This window comes from Elephantulus edwardii, unplaced genomic scaffold (assembly GCF_000299155.1).
Source record: "Elephantulus edwardii isolate Elephantulus edwardi_28Jun2011 unplaced genomic scaffold, EleEdw1.0 scaffold00115, whole genome shotgun sequence".
Lineage (NCBI taxonomy): Eukaryota > Metazoa > Chordata > Mammalia > Macroscelidea > Macroscelididae > Elephantulus > Elephantulus edwardii.
The window spans coordinates 10,063,494-10,090,150 of NW_006399865.1; the positions used below are offsets into that span (position 1 = coordinate 10,063,494).

At 44.3% G+C, this 26,657-nt stretch overlaps 1 protein-coding gene and 1 pseudogene across 2 annotated transcripts in view; one reads left to right on the forward strand and one right to left on the reverse strand.

Annotated features, from left to right (window-relative positions):
• REPS2 (RALBP1 associated Eps domain containing 2) overlaps window positions 1-26,657 on the forward strand; it is a 235,850-nt gene that overhangs the window by 20,997 nt on the left and 188,196 nt on the right. The window lies entirely within an intron of this gene.
• LOC102860403 lies at window positions 13,840-15,900 on the reverse strand (annotated as a pseudogene).

Sequence of the window (26,657 nt, forward strand, 5' to 3'; positions counted from 1 at the left end):
ATTCCATTGTGTGAATATACCACAGCTTCTCTGTCCATTCATTTGTTGATGGGCACTTGGGTTGTTTCCAACTCCTTGCTATTGTGAACAAAGCCACAATATACATAGGTGTGCATGTATCTGCTTGAGTGCCAGTTATGGTCTCTTTGGAGTATATTCCCAGTAGTGGAATTGCTGGGTCAAATGGTATCTCTGTTTGCCACTTTTTGAGAAAGCGCCATACCGCCTTCCACAATGGTTGCACCATTTTACACTCCCACCAACGGTGAATAAGGGTTCCAGTTTCTCCATAACCTTGCCAGCATTTGTTGCTTGCTGTTCTGTTAAATTTTGCTATTCTGACTGGGGTGAGATGATATAGTTGTTTTGAAGTTCTTTGTTTTTCAGTGTAGCATAGTATTCCATTGTGTGACTATACCACAGCTTCTATATCCATTCATTTGTTGATGGGCACTTGGGTTGTTTCCAACTCTTTGCTGTTGTGAACAAAGCAGCAATAAACATGGGTGTGCATAAAGGCAGTGTCTTAAAATCATGTGGGAGCCTGCTGCTTGGCTATTGGTGGCTTGGGAGAGGATACTAAAGATTAGAGTGGAGCCCTATTAACGTCTATGAATGAAATGGTTGGGAAGTGATCAGTCGATGCTGTTCAAGGGTTCCCAGAAATCTGAAAAGGGAAGTAAAAAACAGATTAGTTTACTTAATTTCAAAGCTCAGTATTAAAGGTTCCTGTTCTTTTTGTGAATTCTTTCTTAGGGAATGTGACATTACAGGCAGCAGTACAAATTCTCCTGGACTTTGTGGAGCCACCAAGGGTGCTCGAACCCCTGACACTATTGCCTTCAAATAATCTTTAAACTTTACACCTGAAGTTAGCTTGAAACCAACAACAGGTTAATTTAACGAGTGAAAAATATGTGCTTTGGATGTTATATCTTTTTTAAGTACTGGTTACATAGGAGAAAGTAATTAGACAGATTTTATAGGTACCTTAGGGTGTAGTGAGTTTCTGTTCACGGGGAAAGGAACTATTTGGAAAAGAAGGCTGAGAATGGTTGCACAACTTGAAGACTGTAATCTATGTCACTGATTTTTATGTGTGGAAATTGTTGAACTTGTGTGTTCTGCTACGTATAATCTCAATAATAACAATACCATTATACACCTTACTTAGGGAGCTCTGGTGGACTAGTGGCGAGAAGCTGTGCTGCAATCCCAAAGGCACAGGGTTCAAATCCAGCAGCTGCTCTGCAGGAGAAGGACGCCCCTGAAAACCCACTTGAGGGTCAGTTATGGGTTGGTTCTGACTCAGCGGCGCACAACAGCACCACCTTGCTTATTGACTACCTCTTGATCCAGTATTTCAAATTCACGACAATAAAAATCTCTCTCAGGGTGCAACAATGAATGAATGGAATTCCAAAATCTCTGTAGATGTTCATTGAAATGAAAAATAAACAAACTAAATAAAAAAAATAAAAATCTTTCTCTCTCATAGCCATCAAATCAGAACCAAATCATTAGCTTACCTTCCATTGGGTTTCTGAGGCTGTAAAATGCTTGGGAGGAGATTGCCCATCTTTCTCCCGAGTTGCACCTGGTGGGCTCAAATGTAATGATGCCATCCTCAATTTTGTGGCCAATCTAATGTCATCATCCGCTGTTATGATGCCAATTTTCACTTAAACACCTGATCTTTGCAGCCAAACCATGTTGGTAAGTGAAGAGTGGGTGTGCCTTATACTTTAAAAAAGGAAGTAATGATTTTGTAAATTCATACCTAACTTGGGAGGGACTGGAAAACATTATGCTGAGTGAACTAACTCAGTCCCACAAGGACAAATACTGTATAAAACCATTATTTTAGAATGAGTATGAGGACCCAAGGCAGGGGGGAGGGTGGAAATAGAGGGGTGAGGATGAGGGGGTAGAGTTTTAATCATAAGGCTGTAAAATTCGATGAATGGGTGGGGTGAATGAAATGGGAAGGATCTTTTGTGAAAAACAATGCACTGAAAGTCTGTAAAGAAATCAGAATAAAATTTTTAAAAGCCAAAAAAAAAAAATCCCAAAAAAGAAATGCTGTATCCGCAAATGCTGATGATGTCACGTAGAGAAATGTAGACATTGACCTGAGTTAAAAAGATTGATTAAAGTCCACGTCTAAATGTGAAGACTTTCAGGCAAAAAATCTTAATAAATTTCCTTTCCTTTCTTCTTTATGATAGTATGTGTGCTGTTGTTGTTAAGTGCTGTCAAGTCGTAGGCAACTCATAGCGACCCTATGAACGAAAGTCCTCAACACTTGGGTGACTTTCATCTTTTCTCCAGGTTCATAGGGTTTCTGGAGGCAAGCTATTACGGAAGTGGATGCTTCCAGGCTTGTTTTAATCAGGGAGCTCCACCAAACACTGTCCGCCTATGGGTAACACATTTGACACATCAGTAGTGTTCAGCTTCACAGCAACCACAAGTTACCTCTGTATGGCTAGTGGACACACCAGGACAATACCACCTAGAAGAATGTTTGAACAAAAACAATGAAAAACAGGCCTGAGGGCCGCAGGCCCAAGTGCCCTTCAGTATTTTACCATTCCGGCACACCCAAATGCTGGCGACCCCTGGGCCAGAGACTCTCAGTTCATCTGGCAAATCCACTCTGCAGACACCCATTTGTGGCCAGAAGAAAGCCACAAGCGCCCGAGCGTTCCATCCTGGCCTCTCTTCCAGAAGCCCCTTCAGCTGATTAAGTAAAAAAAAATAAAAAAAAAAATCTCTGTCTCCAGAGAGCCACTGAGAAGTCTAAAATATACACTGCATAGTAAGGCAGTGCTACCTGGAATAATGTCATCTTTGATTTGCAATGCAAATCCTAGGAATTTCCTCTAGATATTTGCTTCCCATAGCCATTCCAGATCTGATGCTGCGCCACTATACTTTTGTTGACTTATTTACTACTGTCTTCTTTCCCTTTCTCTTCTGCTTGTGGATTTAGGTCTTCTTCTGAGTAAAGAAAAAATAAAATTCCCTGTATTTGAGTGAGAGTGGAGATGAGTGAAGGAGCTGTGTGATTGGTTGCAAACTTTTTTCTGCCATCCATATTCTAATTGTCAGCTGTCCCCAAAATGTCCTTTGTAGGAATCTTCTCTTCCCTCCTCCTCCCATTCTGGGATCCAGACCAGGAGCATTTTTGCCCGGAAGGCTGTGTGTTGTAAGGTGCTGGGACTTAGCTCCGACTCCTAGCAACCCCAGGTATGACAGAAGCAAGCCCTGCCTGATTCCGTGCCGTCATCACAAACTCAGCTGCACATGAGCCCATTGTCACTGTCACTGTGTTATCTTGTAAGGAGCGCCTTCCTTTCTTTTGCCGACCCTCCGCCTTTCCAGGCATGATGTTCCTCTCCAATGAGTAGCTTCTCCTATCAACATGGCCAAAGTGTGTGAAATGAAGTGTCACCATCCTCGCTTCCAAGGAGTACTCTGGCCTCACCTTCTCCAAGACATATTTGTTCTTTTGGAAGTCCATGGGATATTCAGTACTCTGCCCCAACATCACAGCTCAAAGGCATCAATAATTCTTCTGTCATCCTTATTCGTTGTCGAGCTCCCAGCAGCACAAGTGATTGGAAAGACCATGGCCAGAATCAGACACACCTCAGTCCTTAAACTGACATCATTGCTCCTCAATAATCTTGAGAGGTCCCTAACTTTCAGCTGCATAGCAAGTGATTGAAAATACCTTTTCCATCTTTGAGATGATTCTTTGTGGGATTTGTGGTGGACATCAGGAATTTGAAGGTCTCACCTGGATAGTTTGTGCTTTTGCTGGCCTTGGTTGACATGGGAATGAGTAACTCCTGTGTCCTTGGCCTCTCTTTTTCCTTATGTGACATTTCTTCCTCAAGGTCCTCTCAGCATCATGTCAGCTTCTCCTGTTGGAGTGGTCCGTGCTTCCTCCAAGGCAGTGATAGATATTTTAGTCACTTTGTTCTTGTTAGATGCTGCTGCTTCTTGTTGTTATGTGCCATCGAGTTGCCTCTGATTCATAGCGACCCTATGTACAACAGCTCTGAACCCTGCTCTGTCCTAAGCCAGTCTCACTGACTCCAACACACCAACCCCCATTGCTCCAGTTATTGTATCAAACCATCTCATCTGGGGATCTTCCTCTCCTGCACTGTCCCTCCACCCTTCCAAGTATGATTTCCTTGTCCAAGGATTGGTCCCTCCTGGCCACATGCCTAAAGTATGTGAGATGGAGCTTCAAAATCCTAGCTTCCAAGGAGAAACTTGGTTTCACTCTTTCCAAGACAGACCTGTTTGTTCTCTTGGTGGTCTATGGTATGTGCAAGACTCTTTTCCAGCACCACAGCTCAAAGGCATAAATTCTTCTTCTACATTCCTTAGTCATTGCCCAGCTCTCTGATGCACAGCAAGTAATTGCAAAGACCATGGCCTGGATCAGGCGTACCTTAGTCTCTAGGCTGACGTTGTTGCTTCTCAGTACTCTGGAGAGATCCCTGACAGCAGTTTTTCCCAAAGCAATTCGCCTTTTGATTTCATGACTGCTGGTGTCAAGACTGTTGATTGTGGACCCACACAAGCTGTAACTGTTAACAACCTCAATATCTTCTACATCAGTCATGGTGCTGCCAATTGACCCAGTGGTGAGAATCTTTGTCTTCTTGATGTTGAGCTTCAATCCATATTGAAGATGACAGTCCTTGACCTTCTATAGCAAGAGCTTCAGGTCTTGTTCAGTTTCAGCAAGCCAGGTTGTATCATCTGCCTAATGTAGGTTGTTGATGAGTCTTCCTCCCATTCTGAAGCTGTCAAGCCTGTTTTCTCCAATCCATACTTTATTCATCTTTTGATTATTTCTGGATCTGTCTCCTCCTTTTGAATTGTTTCACCTTAAATAAAAGTCCTTCCTTGAGTGATCTTTAAACTATTCATATCATTAAGGATGAATCTACTGTGAGGTGGTTGACCCTCCTCAGTCACATTTTAAGGGTCTTCTAACCTGAGAGACTCACCTGCAGACACCAAATTGGACAAAGCTGTGCTGATATTCAGAAGCTTTTTGAGACCCCAGGATTTCACAAGTGGGTGGCCAGTCCTGCTTCCTACTCTGTCATAGTCTTCTAGACTAGCTTCTAGCTCCACTGAAAACTGGTCACTGTGGGTGGGCCGACAGGTATTTGAAATGCCAGTGGCTTAATTTCCAGCACCCCAACAACATACACTGTAACACAACTGACAGGCAGATAGTGGAAGGTCAGTTACATATTGGTAAAGGGACTTAGGATTGGGGTATGATGGTTAACCTTTCATTTTGTTGTGATTGTAACCCAGACGGTAGGAAACTGAACGGAAGAGAGAACTCATTTCCTTTGCTCATTGGGTGGCTAATGGATTGTCTAAATAGCAGTGGTTCAACTTTTGGCTTGTTGGGATTACGGTGATCCGACATTCAGGGATGATTTCATAATGCTGGCCCGGCCATCTGGCTTGAGCACCGGAAGACCTTTTACTCCGCGAGAGTAAGCTGACAATGATAACAAGTTGAAACATCTTGATAATAAATATATTTGCACAGCTTTTTTAGTCCCATATTATTGAAACTCTGTCAGCGTTGGCTGGTTTCCAGGTGCTCTCTGTGCCCTTGTGTTTGATTTTTTTCCCTTTCAGCCACTCCTGCTGACTTCAAAAGGATGCATTTAGCCCGGAAAGCAGGAGGCCCCCTGAGACACAGACAGGCTCCATGAGGGTGGTGAGGGCAAGGCAGGCCTCCTGGGGGAGGGGGTGGCCAATGACTGGGTGTACAGTCCCCGTCACAAGTGAGCAAGTGAGAAAAAAGAGGCATCAAAAGAGGAAATGACTGAATGTCAGCATCCGAATCTCTGCCCTCTTCACCCTAATAACAATTGATTGCAAGATGCAGTTTGGCCAAAACAGATAGAAGTTGGACAGTAGGAAAACTTTGAACCAGTTTATGCTGGTTCCAGCCGCATTTTGAAAAGCTTGCATTTTCACTGCAGACATCCTGAATGAGAAACTAAAGTTTATCAAGATCCTGGGGTCACCCTTAAAGACCCTCAAGTGATGCTTAAGTGTACATGAACATCACTTGGGCGTCTTGTTAAAATATGAGTTGGTTTTATTTTATTTTTAAGGAGAACTTTATGTGATTTAGGTGAATGTTTTCAGAGCAAAACAACTCCCCATTCAACAGTTCGGCTTGTCTTGTGACATTGGTTGCAATCCCATCACTGTGCCAGCACTCTATCCTGTTCCTCCCGGAGTTCCTTATTTCCAGTCAGCCATTTACCCTGCCCCTACTTGCCTTCTGAACTTTGCTTCTGGGCACATGATGCCCTTTTGGCCTGCATGTGCCCCAAAGTGGTTGATCTTTGGTACACTTTCCTCTCAGGTGTGTTGTAATGTGGGAATGAGTGGAGCGCCAAGTCTGAAAAATCCATAGTTTTGGGCTGGGGGGTTCCACCGGGCTCTGAGAGACTGATGAGGTCAGACTTGTTTGTGAATATGAGTTTGATTCTCCTCTCTCCTCTCTGTCCAGGACCTTGCCCTGCGATCTCAATCAGGGCGGTCAGCAGTGGTGTTCAGCCTCGCGCGAGCGGAGATTGTAGTTCGCCCGGTCCATTACTCCTTCGCCCTCAATGGTTCCTGGAGTCATTGGTTTTCTTCTCTTCTTTGCTCCAGGAAGCTCTGGTGGCTGAGTCTGTAAGGAATTGAGTTCTAACCCAGAGGCAGAGTCTCTCAGTTAGAATCCACCAGAGGCTTCATGGGAGCAAAGATGGGCAGTCTCCTCCCATTTAATTTACAGCTCCTGAAAATCTGCTGGAGGGTCAGCTATATGTCTTAGCAGCGGATGGGAAGAAACCAATAGTTGTATCTCAGACAGCTACGTGCAGGCTTTTCAGAGCCCAGTGACAACTCACTAAAAAGTATGATGCAGGACATTATCTTTGTGGCCTGTGTTACGGCAGTTGCTGTAGCTGTCTCCCAAGACTATGGGCCTGTACCCTCTAGCCCACTGACTCAGTCCCTCCCTGATGGTGGTTGCCTCAAAATAGTTTCCTGCTGGTGGAGGAAGCAGTTGATGTGGTAAAATGTAGATTCTGTTTCAGTGGATCTGGATGGAAAGGCAAATACTCATAAGGGAGTCCACCTGGTTCGAAGCCTGTAGGAAACTAACTGAATTGCATCCTACTACTATCCTGGGCTACTTATTTATAACACGGGGCCAGCCTTTAATACATGGACAGAGGGGTAGGTTAGAACCAGAAAGTGGACATTTAATAGTATGTGAAGTCAAATTATGTGGCAAGGTGAGAAATCATTTGGCTCGCAGCCTCTAACAACTCATCCTCTGTGGCCACAATGCTAAATTTACCAGCCATTGTAAACATATCCTGTGTCAGGGCTGGACGTGCCCAGAAGCAGATCCCCCGAATGATGTGGAATACTCTGATCATGGAGCTCTGATGGTCTAGTAAGGAATTGCGCTGCCGACCCAAAGGCAGGCAGTTCAAGTGCGTCAGCTGCTCTGAGTGACAAAGATCGGCAGTTTCCTTTGATGCAGATTATTGCCTCCGAAAACCTGCTAGAGGCTCTGCTATGTGTCTTGCGATTTGACAGTGAGTGAATGAGTGACTCAGATTACAGACATCTTCTCCCCCAATACCATAGATATATTACCAAGGCTGCAAAACTATGAAAGTGTCAACTACAGGGGAAGATTGAAACGAATTCCCTAAAATGCTTCCCAGAATAAGAATCCAATGGCAACTTCATGTTTTCATTGAGGACATTTCCATGGAGACCATTAAGTATGCCAAAATTCATAGCCACAGGAGATTTTTCACTTGCTTCAATATTGATGAAGAAATCTGTGTACAGTCTTAGGAAACACAGGAGGTAGGTGGAGGGGAAATTCTGGGAACAGTAGAAAATGTGCTTTCTCTCCCATGGTTAAGGGCCAGGTCCCGACAAAATTCCAGGCAGCCAGCCAAATTGAACAACAGGATTTGTGTCAAGAGAATGTCCACAGTGAAAGTGAGCCTGGCTTACTTGTTTTGCCCCAGGTGTAGATGCTGTTTGTTTCTTTAATATCACAAGCTTGTTTAATGTGCTGGTTACAAGGCATTAGCAAGCCAAGGCAGCCTCTTGTGTCTGTGTCGTTTATGAGGCGAATCTCTTAAATATTGTCTGGCAGACATTTTAAAAATTTGCATCTCCCTGGGGAAGATTTGTATCTTAGTTTATGAATCTTTTTTTTTTTAAAGTAAAACACCAGAGTCCTTTTCTTAGTTTCACAGATCTCCAGGGGAGGGTATGTGAATGGAATTCAAGGGGCCCCTGACCTTGGGTGGAGGAAAACCCCCCACATACTTGTTTCTGCTAACCATGGATGTTCGTTCGGCTTCCTCATCAACAAATGAACGTAGGCCACAAAATACAACAGTGTTGGCTCTGCTACCTGCCAGTCATGGCTGTGTTCCCATTGTACCCCAGCTGCTGGATGTATCTTGGACTTTGTAACTACAGTTAGTACTCACTAACTGCTGTTGAGTTGTTCTGACTTCCATTGCATTTCCAAAGCTGTAAATTGCAACAGGAGGAGACCACCCATCTTTGTTCCTTGGAGCTGCTGGTGGATGTGTGTCACCAGGGATTCCTTTGTTTTATATCTATATATCTATATCAGGATAGATGGCGAAGAGATTGAGATTGTTCACAGCTTCGGTTTGCTCAGCTCCACAGTCAACCCTCTTGGCACCAGCAGTCAGGAAATAAAAAGATGTATTGCGATGGGAAAGTCTGCTGTTAGGGACCTCTCTAAAGTACTCAAGAGCAACGGTGTCTCTCTGGAGACTTAAGGTGTGCCTGATACAGGCCATGGTCTTTACAATCACTTGTTATGCATCAGAGAGTTGGACAATGACTAGTGAGGACAGAAGGAGAATTGATGCCTTTGAGCTGTGGTGCTAGAGAAGAGCATTGAATGTACCATGGACTGCCAAGAAAACAAACAGATTCATCCTGGAGAGGATTCAACCAAGCAACTCCTTGGAGACAAGGATTCTGGGGCTTCGTCTGACATACTTTGGGCATGTTGCAAGGAGAGACAGGTCCTTGAAGAGGGACATCATGCTTGGGAGGGTGGAGGGACGGCGCAAGAGGGGAAGGCCCTCTATGAGATGGATTGATTCAGTGACTGGGGTAATCGGGATGGGTGTGTCAGAGGCAGTGCGATTGGCACAGGATAGAGCAGGGTTTAGGGCTGTTGTACATAGGGTCGCTATAAGTTGCAAATGACTCAACGGCACATAACAACAATATATTTATGTCTATATATATGTCTATATACATATGACTATATACATATATGTCTCTATATATATGTCTTATATATGTCTATAGGGTTTTCAGAGGCCTGCTATTTCAGAAGTGGATGGCCAATCCTTCTTCCTAGTCTGTCTTAATGTTCAGATTTAGAGAAGTATCAGACAGACCAGCAAGTTAAAGGTATATCTCTTATTGTGGAGTTAACTTTAGTGTCACTGTTGTCCCTGCCTTTCTCACACGCGTCTTTACCCACTTATTTCCCTGCTACACCATGCACCAGGATACCCATCCACTTCTACCCTTCCCTTCACATCTATCTCCCTTTGACCATCCCTCCATCTAATAACTTATATATGAAGCTTCCTTGGCTTCTGTGATCCCAAACACATCAGCTGCTGGTAGTTCCTTATGTTGGATGGCTCCTTGGAGGCAAGGATTCTGAGGCTCCGTCTAACATACTTTGGACATGTTGTGAGGAGAGATCGGTCCTTGGAGAAGGACATCATGCTTGGGAGGGTGGAGGGACGGCGCAGGAGGGGCAGGCCCTCTATGAGGTGGATTGATTCAGTGACTGGGATAATCGGGATGGCAGTGTCAGAGACAGTGCAATTGGCACAGGACAGAGCAGAGTTTAGGGCTGTTGTACATAGGGTCGCTATGAGTCGCAAGCGACTCGACGGCACATAACAACAACATATATGTCTATATATATGCCTATATATATCTCTATATATGTCTCTATATAGGTCTGTCTATCTATCATCTATCTATCTATCTATCTATCTATCTATCTATCTATCTATCTATCTATCTATCTATCCATCTATCTATCTATCTATCACATGTTCCTAGCAGCGCAGCTCCCTCCAGACTACACCTCTGGAGTTCCCTGGTGGTGTTACTCAATGCTATATGACAGATTGCTGGTTTGTAAGATTTTCAGAATGATTGCAATATAGTTTGGCATGCTGGCTGCGGCAGTGGGCTCGTGAAGATGGGGCTGGACTGGGCCGGGCAGTGTGCTGTGTGTTGCTGGAATTGGAACAGACTTGATGGCACCTGACAGCAACAACTAACACGGCAACATACCTGACTTCCTGTATCATATATATTCCTTTGTCACATGTTCCTACGTCATATGTTTCATTTATATGCTTGTTTTTTTCCTTGTTGTGTACCACTGAGGCAGATCCAACAGGCACAGGAGGAGACTGGCCCTCCTTCTCTAGCAGTGCATCTGGTGGATTTGAACTTCACCCCTTCAGGATTGCAGCACAGCTTCTTGCCACTAGGCCACCAGACCTCTCTTCATTTATATGTTTTTGTATTTAAACCATTCTATTATTATTAAAAATTTAGTAAGAGAACTAATAAAAAATTACATTAAAGGCAGGGTGTTTAATAGTTCAAATGTGCTGGGAGGAAAGATTCATTCACTAGCACAAATAAGTGAAAAACAAAACAGAATTTTACTGAACATTTTTTAAAACAGCTAATGCGGAATATTTATTAAAGGCACGGTGTAACATTTCAAAGGCATTGGGAGAGAAGACAAATTCAATGACAAAAACAGCAAGTGAAAAATTAAAACAGAATTATTAAATATTAAGATTGCTGATACTAACAAAAAATCTATAGTGAGGGCAAAATGTCTAACAGTTTCAAAGTACTAGAAGACAAACTCTATGGCACAAATAGCAAGTGAAAAATCAAAACTGAGTATTATTGAACATTTCTTAAGACAGCTCATATTCTAACTTTCTATTAAAGGAGGATGTGTAAACAGTTAAAGGCTATTGGGAGCAAAGAGAATTCAGTCACACACAGATAGCAAGTGCAAATAAAAAAACAGTATCATTGTTGAATATTTTTAAAAACGATACTAAACATTTACATTAAAGGCAGGGTATCTTAACAGTTCAAAATGATTGGAAGAAAAGACAAATTCAATGGCACAAACACCAAGTGAAAAGCAAAACAAGTGAAAAATAAAAGAGAACATAGTCATTAAAACAGTTCAAAACTTTTGGAAGAAAACAAATAGCACTAACAGCAGGTGAAAAATCAAAAGAGAACATAGTCATTAAACTTTGTTTTCTTTTTTTAAAGGAAAAAAATCAGATTTAATTTAAAGACAGAAGCCTGAAATTATTTTGAAAGGTCTGTTAATTTTTGTGATGAGTCACCTCTGACTCGACGGCACTTAAAAACAACAACAACAACAACAACACATTTATTTGAAGGGTTGGAGAAAAATGAAAATGCCATTTAGTCTAAGAACGTGTGAGTTATCTGCAAATGAACTCACTTTAGGACTGGAAGACTCATTGGTCACATCTGACTATCAAAACTTATGCAGGTTTCTCTTTTGATTATATTATACATTAAAGACTACAAAGTCTCTTCCCCACTGGACAAATTCTTGGTTGAAGCCAAGTCTCAGTGGAGGGGCAACTAGCACAACACCATCTTCCCAAACAAAGAGCACTGGCATATTCTGCTTTGTTGATTTATGTATCTCTTCATATGTTTCTTCCTCAGTTTCTATAGGAGTCACTGTTTCTTCCCCATCTCCCAACGTCATATTTAAATGTTGATCATAGGTGTGTAATCTCCCTCGGAGGTCTCGGTCGTTCCACATCTTCACATAAATTCGCTCATCCAGGCTGAGCCTGTTGAGACCTCAAGGCTCCTCTGCTGTGTTGGTGACTTTTTCCTGGTCCATGTCGTTTGTTTCAAACCCTGTGCCTTTTCCCTCCTCCTCTTTAAACTTTCTTAAGACAACTGATACTCCATATTATTATATATTAAACGCAGGATATGCAACAAAGAGTATTTGGAGAATTTAATGACACAAATAAAAAGTGCCAATAAAAAATATTGTTGAACATTTTTTAAGACAACTAATACTAAAATTTTACATAAAAGGCAAGGTGTTGGGAGAAAAGATTAATGCCTGGCACAAATATAAAGTGAAAGTATAACCAGAATATCATCAATTAACATTTCTTTTTTAAAAAAAATTTTAAAATTTTATCTTTTTTTAAATAGAGATTTTCATGAAAGTTTATAAAGAACTCGGCTTTCCATTCTTTCATTGTTGCAATTATCATTTCTTGAGATCACTAATGCTAAAATTTATTATTAAAGGCAAGGTGTAACATTTCAAAGGTAGTGGGAGAAAAGATTAACACAATGGCAAAAAAATAAAAATAGAATATCATTATATAATATTTTTTCAAGACTGCTAATACTCCAAATCTATAGTAAAGGCAAGGTGTCTAACAGTTCAAAATGACTGGAAGGAAAGAAAAATTCAGTGGCACAAAAGAAAGTGACAAATCAAAACAAAGTATCACATTGAACATTTCTTAAGACTCGTACTCTATATTAAAGGCAGGATGCATAACAGTTAAGGGGTATTGAGAGAAAAGAATCCAGTGACACCAATAGCAAGTGAAAAAAAATATTACCATTGTACATTTTTTTAAGACAACTAAGGCACAAAATTTAAAGTAGACACATTTGAAAAGCAAGGTAACAGTGAAAGAGCCTAAAATCTTGGAAGCAATGTATGAATGCCTAGTGGGATCTTCTTCTTTTAAGGAGATCAAACAGTTATCTCTACGTATAAACAACTCTACATGTCAACATTATCTTTCAAAGTTAATTCAAGTATACATATTCAAATACAAGGAATCCATGTATTTGTGGCTGGGAACTTAGAGTCAGATGATTGTCCCAGGACTTTATGAAAGATAATCTTACTAGACTTGAGATATATTTGACAGTGAAATTCCCAGAAAAATTCAAAGTGAAAGTAATGCTGTGTGATAAAATGAATTTCTTACTACTTAGCGTGCTTGAAGGAACCGATATTCTTAACACAGAGAAGCATAAAATGAGAACTCTTGTTATTTGCTCTAGGAGATGTTATCCAGTTAATAAATCATGTACCCACATTTCTTGCTTTTCCTTTTCTGAAAGTGAGTGGTATGTATGGAAAATGTTAAAGTGAGGAACAAAGCTTGGTTTTATTTTACTTCTACAGCATAACACATTTGTGAATTTTCCCGACCAACTGAGACATGTGACTTTTGAGGTAATCTGCTAAAGCTATTCACCAACAATAAACTTTCTAGCTTCTAGAGTGTCAGGAAAAAAAGAGAGCCACTACACGTTTGTCATAATAATTAAGAACCTTCAGAAGTCAACAAGCAAGCTAAAAAGCATAAATTGTTTAACATTTGTTTAAGGACAAGAAGAAACCAAGTGAGAGGAAGGCAATGAATCAGGAAGAATATGTGTAAGATTAAGGAAGCACAGTGGAGAGGAAGGAAGAAATAGTTGTAATTGTAACTTTTACAAAACATATAGGAGACAAAAGGCAAATTCTACCTCTGGTGTGTCTGAATTTCAAATTTCAATCTCTTGGGGTGGCATCTAGCTGGAGATGGTCTGATGTCTTCAGGATGGAAAGAACTGCTCAAGGTTTTGCCACTCATCGTTGGAACCTGAAGAAGAGTCATCTCTGTCTGGGTCTCTGGGTTGAGCTGCCCAGCGCCACAGAGGCTCTCTCTCAGTTAGGTGATGCCTCTGGAACCAACCCAGGTGGCTATCAAACGGGTCAGAGCGACGCAAATTATCTTCATCTCTCTCTGTCTTGTTCTTTTTCATCAGATTCTTTAAACCATGAAGCTCACTGGGAAATAAACCAGTGGGTGCCCAGATCTTGACACTGTGGTCTAAGCCACTAGATGCTAACACAGGTAAGTCAGGGTGGGAATCCAGGCAGTTTACGGAGCCTGCTCTGTCTCCTAGCATGAACTGAATGATCTGGCAGGATGATTTCTCCCAGAAGAAGATGTGGCCACATTCACTACCACTCAAGATACACTCACTTTGGGGGCCATAGAAATTAACACCTTTTAAAACTGTGGTGTTATTTCGGTGCCCCTTGTATTTCTTCACATACTGGGCTCCGTCCTCCTGAGAGGAGTAGAAGAGGTATATATCCTCATCACTGTAACTGGCAATGATCTCCGTGCCTTGGTGATTGTACACAACACTGGTGATGTAAAGTGTGGAATCACAACTCACCAAGTGATGTGGGCAGAATTTCTTGAGCACGCCGTTATTGATTCTCGGGTCAATTCTCCTCTGGTCGTAAATGCGCACAAACTGATCTCGTCCGCCCACCACGAACTGGCATGTATTGGCAGGATTCACGAAGATGCTATACAGGCCGATTCTCTGCTCCTGGTCTTTGGTCACTACCACTCTTGCAGCAGGCCGAGGATATCGGAGATCAATGTTGAAGACCACGGCATCTTCGCCTGAGCTCATGAATGTAGAGGCGCTGTCTGGTATCATGGCCAGCTTGTGGGAGGGCCCCCTGTGCTGGACCACATGCCTGGTGCCCCTGCAGGTTGGGGTGGCTGACAGCTCTGCTAGGCGCACTTGCCCGTCACGGGCACACGTGGCCAGGAGGGAATCCCCCTGGTTGGGCAGGAACATGGCATGGAAGACACTGTTTCGGTGGCCACTGGCAAAATTCAGCACCGTCTCCTGGCACGACCAGTCCCACAGCCTCACTCTCAGGTCATCGCTGCCGCTGACCAGCCAGTTGCCACTCTGGTTAAAGTGCACGCTACTCACAGAGCCCTGGTGGCCCTTCAGCTCACGGATCAGGTGCAAGCGCTGCACAAAGACCCTGGCCCCGCAGGCCTCACGGACGAAGCGGGGGCGCAAGCCCAGCTGGCGGTCACGAAGGGCGGTCAGAGGGTTCCAGCGTGGCAGGGGCAAGGGCGAGGTCTCCGCCACCACCCACTGCTCGAGCGTCCGCTCCTGGCTGGGCAGGTACTGCATGCGGCTCGCCACGGTGCACTGCGTGCAGATTTCCGGCTGCCCGCAGGCGCCATGCTCACCTGGTGCCGCCGCCACCTCCTCCTCCTCACTGTCTTCCTCTTCCTCCTCGTCCACCGTGGGCCCTGCCACCGTCACCTCTCCATCCGCCTCGTAGGCGCCCTCACACGCCCTCTGTAACCTGTCGCAGTCCCCCTGACTGCTCAGGCCAAAGCCGTGGTCCCAGCGCCCCCCTGCGGCCTGGGCACCCTGGACACCTTGAGTGGAGGCCATGGCGCCACCGGAAGAGTGTCCCTCTCCGCTCCCACTTGCTGCCTCCACGTAACGCACGCTCGGCTCAGGGGCTGCCTCCGCCGGCACCTCCGTCGACAGCACGGCCACGGCCACGGCCACTGCCACCGCCTCTGTCTCCGTCGCCACCACGGCCACGGCCACCGCCACGGCCTCCGCCTCCTCCGACACCACCATTTCAATACGTGAGGCCTCAGCCTCGATTTCGATGGCTGCCGCCATTTCGACGCCGTGCTCCACAGATTCCTCCGCCACCGCCACCATCTCCACGCCCGACACCACCATGGGCTCCATGGCCGCCTCCGCCACCGGCTGCCCCACGGCCTCCTGTGCCGCCTCCACGTACCCTGCAGCCTCCCGTGGCGCCGCCATGCTCACGCCGATGCCATGCTGTTCTCTGGGGCCTCCATCGCTGCTGCTGTTGGGACGCCTGACCCTGCTGCGTGCACCACCACGTGATCTGTGGCCCTTTCGACGCCTGACGTACGACGTGCCTCGCAGTGGACCCCACGGCCAACGTCTTTTGAACGTCTGACGTAAGACGAGCCCCTGTGGCCGCCCCCACCGCCCCCCACCTCCTCGAGAAGGCTGCCCTGGCTGCTGCTCACCAATCCCGCCAGCTCGTCGGCCTGCTGCTCCCTGGGCTGCACATCCTCGCTGGCCCCGGGTGCACTGAGCCTGGGCTGCAGGCTGTGCCTTACAAGCGGGGCGCAGAGACAGACCCCCGGGAGGCAGGGGGCGTGTTCAGAAAGGGTAGTAAACCATCTTAGAAGAGATCCAGAAACTTTCCCCAGACTGCCAAAGGGGCTCGTGATCCCCCCAGATTAGGAACATCAGTCCTCCAGAGCCTTGATGATAAGAGAGGAATTTCCTGACAAGCATTCAAAGAGCAGTTCTTCACTTACATGCCCCTCACAGACAATCTTTAAACAAGTTGTAAGGGCATTCTTTTGAGCTGGTTCATGCATGAGCCCCGCAGAGCACTTGGTGGTCACCTCTGACTTTGCTTTGACAGTTTGTCTTCACTTGGCAAGGTATTACCATGGGCCGAAATTTCGAGAAAGGTGTTGGGTGGCTGATGGCTTCTGGGCAGTGGAAAGCCCTTGAGTTCCTGGAAGGGTAAGAGATTGCAAGGCAGCTCCTCATGGGCGGTGGCTCTCGCCTCTTCCTTTCCTTCCGTGGGACTCCACGGGGAGAGGAGGGCGCTTGGATGCTCCCTGGGAATGGAGACCCAACTCCCATCATGGGTTTCTGATTTCTCCTGGTAGGGAGCCATGTGAGGTTTGGCCTGTCAGCCATGGCTGTGAGGAGATGTGCAGAAAACCCAGGAAATCATCAGCAGGGAGCTTTGGAGAAAGTGCCATGGCAGGCATGGTTCTTTTCAAGGTGTTACTGTGCAAAAGGTGACAGAATGCATTTGCTGTGGTGTGAGCATACTGTGGACCTTCACTGGTTTTTGGGAACTCACTTTGCCTTTGAACTTGCCTTGGTCACAGCCTTGGTCCCTTCCTCAAGCTCTCTTGCAGAATGCTGAAGGGACATATGTAAGGGGTTAGGCAGGTGGCTTAATTTGACGACTGGTGCTGTCTTGTACCCCAAAATGATCTATTTCTGTGACACAGCAAATCCATTTTTCATTACACATCAGGTTGGTGAATCTAGGTCCTGCACCTTCATTGGCTTCCAAAGGGATACTTTCTCCTTGTCCCTGGAAGGTACCTGCTTTCCTGAATATTTGCTGTTGGGGGTGGGGCGGGTATTCTGCTCTGGCATGTTCAGTTGTTTTGAGTGGAAATTGACTCAGTGGAAATCGGTTTAGTTTGGGGTGGGTTATTCTCCCCACAGAGACTTGATGGTGTAGATTATCTCCACCCAGAGGCAAACACTGGGGCTTATTCATCTCACAGTCATCCAGGGAAAAGGCCACAGCAACAAAAAACAGGCCTGTTTTATTTCTTAGGACTTCTAAAAGTAGCAGCTCTGTTGAGACACACTGACTGTCAGTGGGTCAGTTTTTTACTCATAGGGACCCTCTATCTAGTTTCTGATGATGTAAATTTTTTTAATTTAGTTTGTTTATTTTTCATTTCAATGAACATGTACAGAGATTTTGAAATTCCATTCATTCATTGTTGCAAGATGATGTAAATTTTAACTTGGGAGTTTGCCCATCTTTCTCCCTAGTGTCTGCAGGTGGATTTGAACCCCTGGCGGTCCACAACCTCTTCCTTAGCAGTGCAGCACACTATGGACTATACTACCTGAGCTTTTGAGTCACTTACCATCCAGTCCTCCTATTTATAAGATTTGATGGCTTCCAGTGTATTCATAGAGTTGTGCCAACACCACCACAGTTGATTTTTGGATCATTTGCATTACTCCCCCCCCCCAAGAAACTCCTTGCCTGTTAGTAGTTGTTGTCCATTCCCTATTCATTTTGGCCCTTGGGAAACATGGATCTAGTTTGTCTTCCATGGACTTGTCTGGGCTGGGCAATGTATGTAAGTGGTCTGTTGTATCTGGCTTTCACTCAGCATAATGTTTCCAAGGCTCATCTGTGTCAAAGCATGTTTACAAACTTCATTTGTTTCAGCTGCATAGTATTCCACTGAATGCTTAATTGACCAAAGTTTGCTTGTTTACCAGTTGACGGGCATTTGAGTGCTTTCCACCATTGGGTATTGTGACCATTGCTGTTAGAAGTAATCATGCACAGGGTTTAGCTGGATATATATATTTTAAAGATGAAATAAAATGTCAACAAAATGCATCAGAATCCCCCAGACACTTTCCAAAACGGCACACTTCCACAGAGATCGCATCTTACAGATGAGTGCTCAGATGGAGGGGAATGATGGTTTTGTGTGTCTAAGACTTAATAGACTGCACTGTCACTTACACATCCTTGCTGACTTACTCTTGATAATAGCCTTGGCTGTGGACTTGCTATGGCTGCTGGCTCACGGGGGGGAAGTGGTGTGTATTCCAGGCAGAAACTGTGCAAGCTAGTGTGTGGTTAGCCCTATCTCCTGTCCCCTCTGCTCTTATTACTGGTGATACTCTACAGGGGGCAGCATAGCAGCCTGGCTCCCACACTGACAGTGAAGTTGGATGGAGCCTGACTGTTGCGTGACAAGTGCTTCTGCAAGCTCTGAGACGTGACGGCTGGTGGACGCTCTCACACTGTTGTGCTCAAGCAGAGGCGATTTTGGACACCTCCTCTCTCACCTCTAGGACATTTGACAATGTCTGGAGGCATTTTGGTTGATGTTGTTGTCACTGCTGTGGGAGCTCCTACTAATTTCTAGTGAGTAGCTGCCCAGGACAGATGGCCCCACAGCATGGAGTGATGGACACAGCATTGGCAGTGTGTGCTGTGCTGGGGTTGAGCGGCCTGGCTTTAGCAGAACCTGGTTATTCTGATGATTGCAGTGGCATGGAGGCGATGAGATGGAGCATGTTATTTTCACACTTGACACACGCAGGGAGCTCCCACTCCCCTTTGAGTAACTACATAGCAGAGTCTGGCAATGATGCCAAGGCTGTCCTTGCATCTTTGGAAAATGGAATGTTTTTCAGCTTCCTGGGGTTCAGCAGTTCAGTTCAATTGTAATTCAATTGTAATTTTGTTTGTAAATCAAGACTCCACTGTTAGCAGAATCAAACCCCTTAAGAAAGGGAGGGAGCTAACATTCAATGCTTATTTTTTGCCAGGCATGTATTTCCATTTTTACAGACACTCTAGAATTGATATTCCCGTCTCTGTTTCATTCCACATCAAGAAGTGGACGTTTAGCCATGTGACTGAGATGCCACAGCTTGTAGGTAGTGCCTGGATTTAACCCAGCTCTGCCTGCCTCCGCAGCCTGGTCTTCCCGAAGGGCTGAACCTGCCTTGGGCTAAGAAACAAATGGAGGCAGGGCCTGCTTTATACTGAGTATGTGTTGTACCGCTTATTTCTTGTGTAAGCAAATCAAAGCTGAATGCAGACCAGACCTCACTGCCGTGGGGTTATGTGACTCTGTAGGTCAGAAGAGAACTGCCCCAGGGGGGTTCTAAGACCGTCAGTGTGAGGATTAAGGTGTGCTTGATTTAGGCCATGATCTTCTCAGTCACTTACTATGCATCTGAGACTTGAGCGGTGCGTGAGGATGGCAGGAGAACTGACACCTTTGACCTGTGGTGTTGGAGAAGAGTGCTGAATATGGACTCCCAGAAGCACAGACAGGTCTGCCTTGGAGAAAGTACAGCCAGAGTGCTCTTTGGAGGCAAAGCTGGTGAAATCTCGTCTCTCCGACTTGGGGCATGTTGCTAGGAGAGGATATTCCTTGTAGAGGGACCTTATGCTTGGAAAGGTGGAGGGTCAGCAGAGGTCAGAATTGTACTCAACTCGATGGCACCTAACAACAAATATATAAATATATATGTGTATATAATATGTAAGATTATAAAAAATATAAATACACAGACACACATGTTGGAGATGGTCAGGATGGCACAGGATGCAGCAAGGCTCAGAGCCATTGTTCATAGGGTTACTAGGAGTTGTAGTAGACTCAACAGCACCTAACAACGTATAAGAGTAAGGGGGTGTGTATATTTAGAACTTTCGTGGTTCACCAATAAGGAGTTATTTTGACAACTCAGAGGCACATGTGGTTTGGATCGACCAGCTGCTCCGTGAGAGAGAGAGAAAGATAGGCAATCTCCTCTTGTGCAGTTTACAAACCCCACTGGAGAGCCAGCTCAGAGTTGATTCTGCCTTGAAGGTACGTAACAACTACAGCAACAACAGTGTATGGTTGTGATTTGGGTGTAAGTTGATAAACGTTAGGTTTTCATTCAGTCATTCATACACATTTTCTTCTATAACAATCAGTTTCTGTATTTGCAATGTAATGGCACATTCTACAGTTTGCATCATTCAGATCTTCATTAGGATCTGATTTTTTTTTTAATGTTTCAATTTTTTTTAAAAAAAGCAGACTGTCATATTTTTTCCCTACAGGGCAGCTGATTGGTTCACACCATCGACCTTTAGGTTAGGAGCTGAGTGTTTCATCAGTGTGCTGCTAGGATTCCATCTACTGTGTAGCAAAGTACCTCTAAAATTAACAGTTTAAAACAACAAACGATTATTACCTTGCATAGTTTTGAGCACCTGGAACCCAGGAGAAGCTTAACTGGGGTGGTTCCTATGAGGGCTCTTGGGAGGTTGCTCTCAAGTTGCCCTCCAGGGCTGAAGGCCTGACCGGGGCAGGGGAGACTGCATCCACGATGGCTGTTTCAACATGACTGTTGTCAGCATGCCTCAGTTCCTTTTGGCTGCTGGCATGAGGCCTCAGTTCCTCATCATGTGGGCAGCTTCGCTGGGGCTGCTTACATGTCTTCACAATGTGGTAGCTGGCTCCCATGGAGTAAGACATCTGAGAGAGACAGCATGGCAGAAGAGATCTATTATGACTTAGCTTCTGAAGTCATATATTATCCCTTCTGCCATGTTAATCACCTGGGCAACCCTGGTCCAGTTTGGGAAAGGACTCCACAAGGACATCCTGGATACTCAGACATGGGGCTTTATGGGGGCTACTTTGGAGCCTGGTTATCATGTATATAATATTTTTCTTTCCTGGACAGGCTATCCTAGGGTTAGAAATGAGTTCCATTCTTGTGTTTCTAAGTGAATTTCGTAGGTGAGTGGAAAGAGGTGCTGACCTTTCTTATTTGGCAAGGCTTGCTAAATAAGAAAGTTCCAGAAAAAGCCAAAGCCTTTTTAATGATTGATTCCCAATCTGCGCATGCAGCCAGTGAAGGTGATGGTGATGAAGTGTGTGCTGCCAGTAGGGGTTGGTTCAGGTCTTTCAGAGTAAGGGCAAATTTACATAGTATTAAAGGGCAAGAAAAAGTAGTCTGTAAGTCCAACATTTGTAACTTGGGGACTGTGTGTACTTGTGAAATTATGAATTGCATTTTCTTTACACAGTCTAAACCTCCCAACCCCTATTTCATAACTCAGAATTGCCAAAATTATTCATAACATAAATGAAAATATTTACTTATAAACATTTAGTGAAACAGGTAAAAGAAAAGATTTAGTATAAAAATTTTGTTACAAACGCCTGGGAGGTTTATTTTTAATGGACTGGACCAGCAAGGGCTTGAATCCTGAGCACTTTGGGCTGATGATGGCTTTATTTTTTTTTTTAATTTTTCATTTCTCCTGGAAAAGGTCCCCGTACCAAACATAGACATTCTTTCTTACTTGTTCCAAAGCTCTTCCAACTTGCTTACATTTTTATTGCTTGTTTGAGTGCTTGAATGCCAGCCAGAGCATAAGATACACTGTGGATGAGAGGACCGCGAGGTTTCCATGGAGACCTCAGGCCTCAGCTCCTCCCCGGTTAATTCAGTTACTGCTCGGGAGCATCCCCTTCCAATGAATGCATTGCACCTCCCAGTTGGAGTGTCTGTTATTCAAGCAAATTCAGAGCTGAGTTGTTCTGTGGTTTGTTCTTTCCCCTCAACCCCCGGCCCTTATATTTTCAGGGTGGACCTAGGCTTTGCTGGAACTGGAGGAATTTAGCTGGTTTTCTTCCTGAAGTAGTTTAACTGTATTTTTGTTCATTGCACTGGATTTTGAGCATTGAGGTAGACAAGCAGGCTCTTGCCTGGGAACTTAGGGTACAGACTTCCAGCCTCAAATCAGGCAACCATGAAATGGACACTTTCTGCTTCAGGAACCAACCCATCACATTGAGGCACTGTTGATTATGTTGGCTTTGAGCTTTCCTTTTTCTTCAAGCGGTTTCCTCTTTCATTTGCAGTTGTGTGCAGTTGGATGTGACCACTTCTCCACAGAGGCTGGCCAACTCACTTCTGTCCTTGACCCCTCCTGGCTCGTCGCCAGGCTGCATTAGGAGAAGCAATGACTTTTTTTCCTCCCTGCATTTTAACGTCACCTGTTGATTTGCCGCCCTGTACACCACATTTTCCTTAATAGACAGAGAGGAGACAGAAATAAAATTTGGGATTTGCAGGAAGTTTGTAAAAACGCAGAGCACTGTGGAAGAGACAGCTTAAGTGTGAATTTCCACTTTAGTCAGAGTTGTTTTATGCCGTCGAGTTGGAACCAACTCAGAGCTCCAACTCCCAACTCCAGCGGCTTTTCAGAGGCAGTAAATTTCACAGAAGGAGATTGTTCATCTTCCTGCTGTGGAGCACCTGGTGGATTCGAACCGCATGCCTTTGAGTTGGTAATGGAGCTCCTTACCACTAGGCTCCCAGAGTAGTCTGGAGCCAAAGTCCGCAGCCACTTTGCAAGGTTGACTCACCTTTTTGTTTGACACTCATCCTCATAGGTCAAGGTCAAGGTGGTTTGCCAGTGCAAGCTTTGTTTTGAAGCATAGCCATGTGCAAGGGGGGAGACACCTTACCATGATTAATAATGAGAATAAGGTATCAGTTCACAGATGGCAGTGTGGGAGGTGGCACAGGGGTGGAGTTGTTGCCTAAGATTTGTAAGTTAGACATCTTAAAAAATTTGTATTTTTATGATACTCATTATCAGTCTTAAGGATTTTTTTTATCCTTATAAATGCCTGACTTATGTGGTTTTCAGATCCTAAGATTTTGTGGGCAATCTTTTTGGAAAGGGGCCAGAATGGGAATAAAACTTAATTCTGAAAGTCCATTTGAACGGCGGGTTGTGCTGTGTTGCATCACAGGCGTTTGGGGTGCAGCTTCCATGTGTGCTTTTCCCTTTGAGACAAACGTTCCTGAGTTGACTTTCACATATGTGTCACCTGTGCCAGTTCACAGGCATGCTCTCATCCGTGTACCAGGATAGGCTGGCACTTGGACGGAGTATGTATCTTCTATTGGCCTGCATCTGAGCCTAATCTGAGTCTAATCCCCTACATGGCTTTGGTAGAAAAATCAATTTCCTCTGTTCTGTCAAGACTTTTCAGGTCAGTGCTCTTTGGAAGTCTCCCAATTCTCTCAGATTAAAATAGATTTCGGTTCCATGCTACACACTGGTATCATTAGGACACTGGGATTGAGAAAGTGAGAAAGCAGGCAGACAGTATATCCATGACTTCTTCTGCTGCAGTGAACTTGGGGACACACTGAAGCTGTGAGGAGTCCCAGACAATTTGTACGCTTTCAAAGGCATTTTTTGGGGACCATGAGTATAGACTGCAGGGGAGGCTATGTGTCTTGACTTTAATGAGTTCTGCCTCTTGACCATAGCAAGCCTGTAGGACAGAGTAGCACTACTGCCTCCTACAGTTTCCAAGGCTGTAATCTTTGTAGCAGGCGACTGTCAAAGCTTTCTCCTGTGGAGCAGCTAATGGATTTGAACCACGAACCTTTTGAATAGTAACTGAGCTCTTAAGCTCTCAGCTCAGTGGCCGTGGGCTTGGTTTTGGGTTCTCCTGTGTAGCAACAAATGGATTTGAACCATGAACTTTTTGAATAGCAGCTGAGCTCTCAAGCTCTTGGCTCTGTGGCTGTGGGCTTGGTTTTAGGTTTGCACGGTGACCTTTGCTCGTGCCCAGCTAAGTCCATTATTCTAGAAATAGAAGGCTAACTGAACGAGATGTGTGGAAATGTTCAAAAGGGCAAAAGGGAAAGGGAGAAGGGGGTGGAAAAAAGGGAAGGAGGGAAATTACTAGGATCGCAGAGGTGAGTGGGCAGGAGGGTGAAAGAATAGGATAGATTTAGTGGGGCCTTGAGAAGATGGGGTGATAATAAGCATAGATCAGTAGTAATTATATAAAAATAATGTTTATGACTGATAATAAAGCCCCAAATACATGCACCAAACACAATGTAGATGAAAGGTTGTATGAAACAAAATATACATGCATGAAACACAATACAGTATATGAATGATTGCATGCACATCAGTAAAAATACAAGGGGGAAAAATTCACAGCCACCCCCCCCCAAAAAAAAAGAACCAACAAAACCAATTTACTGTTAGTATTTCTCTTTCTTCTGGGAAAACCGAGGATCTTTGATGCCACCAGGCCTTCTCACTAATTCAGTGCAATATGCAGATAATGCAACCTTGCCAAAAGGGAAGGTGACGTGATGATGTAGCCAGACACGACAGTCGTCAGTGTGGATTGCACTTCAACATCAAGAAAACAAAAATGTTCCCAACCACACCAGTGGGCAACCTCACAACGGAGGAGGAAGGATTGACGTTGTCAGCGATGACTTGACGCAGTGACTGCAGCAGTGGACTCACAGACACAGCAGTAGCTGTGAGGATGGCGCAGGGCTCTGCAGCATTTTCTTCTGTCCATTGACTCGAATGAGTTGGAGCTGAGCGGCAACTTGCAGCGATAAGTCTCTCTGAAATTATTTGTTAAATAATATGAGTTGAGTGGAAGCTTTGAAATTAAATGAGATTCTCATCTGCTAAATTTTCAATAGTCAATGACATTAGTTACTTTTTAATGAAAATTTTTTTATTAATGGGTTTTTTAATGCAACATATATAATTTTTTTACCTTATATTCTTCCCATTTAATTTCCTCCCCCATTCATTCACTGTTGCACATTTTCCTCCCTGCCCATTCCTCCCCCCCAGTTTGTTTTACTCTTTGAAGAAAAAAAAAATTCTTTCATTGTTATACAATCCACCCCAGTCCACAGTCCACTTTAGTATGCATTTCTTTTTCTGTAATCTTTTCATGAGAATAATATCTAACCCTATATTCCTTTTTTTAATAGTATTTTTTTACTAATTTCAATGAACGTTTACAGAGATTTAGGGTTTTCAGTCATTCATTGTTGTACTTTTCTATCTGTTCCCCCCCCCCCAATTCACTCTTCTCCTGGAAAGAAAATGAAATAATTGCATTGAAACGGATGAGGGAGAGATCTGTTCAAAAGGGATATACATGAATGGGTATTCTTGTCATTACAGAAGTCCAGAGTGAAGGCTGCATAATGGAGTAGACTTGAGGGGAGGGATTGCATAACAATGAAAGACATTGTTGTTGTTGTTATGTGCCGTTGAGTCTCTTGCGACTCATAGCAACCCTATGTACAACAGCCCTAAACTCTGCTCTGTCCTGTGCCAATCGCACTGTCTGTTACACTCCCATCCCGATTAACCCTCTCACTGAATAAATCCACCTCATAGAGGACCATCCTCTCCTGTGCTGTCCCTCCACCCTCCCAAGCATGATGTCCCTCTCCAAGGACCGGTCTCTCCTCACAACATGTCCAAAGTATGTTAGACGGAGCCTTAGAATCCTTGCCTCCAAGTAGCAGCCCGGTTTGACCCTTTCCAGGATGAATCTGTTTGTTTTCCTAGCAGTCCATGGTACTTCTCCAGCACCACAGCTCAAAGACATCAATTCTCCTTCTATCCTCCTTGGTCATTGTCCAACTCTCTGATGCATAACAAGTGATTGCAAAGACCATGGCCTGTATCAGATGCACCTTAGTCTCCAGAGAGACACCATTGCTCTTCAGTACTTTAGAGAGGTTCCTAACAGCCAACTTTCCCATGGCAATGTGCCTTTTAATTTCCTGGCTACTGGTACCAAGAGTGTTGATTATGGAGCCAAGTAGACTAAAGCTGTGAACAATCTCAATCTCTTCACCATCCATCCTGATGCTGCCAATTGGTCCAGTGGTGAGAATCTTTGTCTTCTTGACATTGAGCCTCAATCCATATTGCAGGCTGCAGCCCTTGACCCTCTGCAGCAAGATATTAGTTACTTTTAAAAACAGCATTGTCAGTGTTTTCTTTGTGTTCCACTTGTTCCACTTTCAGTACTCTAGTTTCCCGGTCCCTTATAGTCTCATCTTTGCTTTCAGTGGAACTAAAAACCATCTTATGGATGGTTTTTAAATGGAAGATCCTACTCTTGGCTAATTTCCTTTGTTTTATTTGCCAGTCTCTTCTTTTGCGATAAGGTGGTCTTCTTTCTCCCAACGTAATGTTATTTTTGCTTTATATTTTTGTTCTATATATATTAGGGACCACAAGACATTCCTATTTATGGAGGCCTTTGCTTGTTTAGCACAAAAATCGGCACGCTGTCTGGAAAGGGCCAGATGGTACGTACTGCAGCCTCTGTGGGCCATATGTGATGCCATTACGC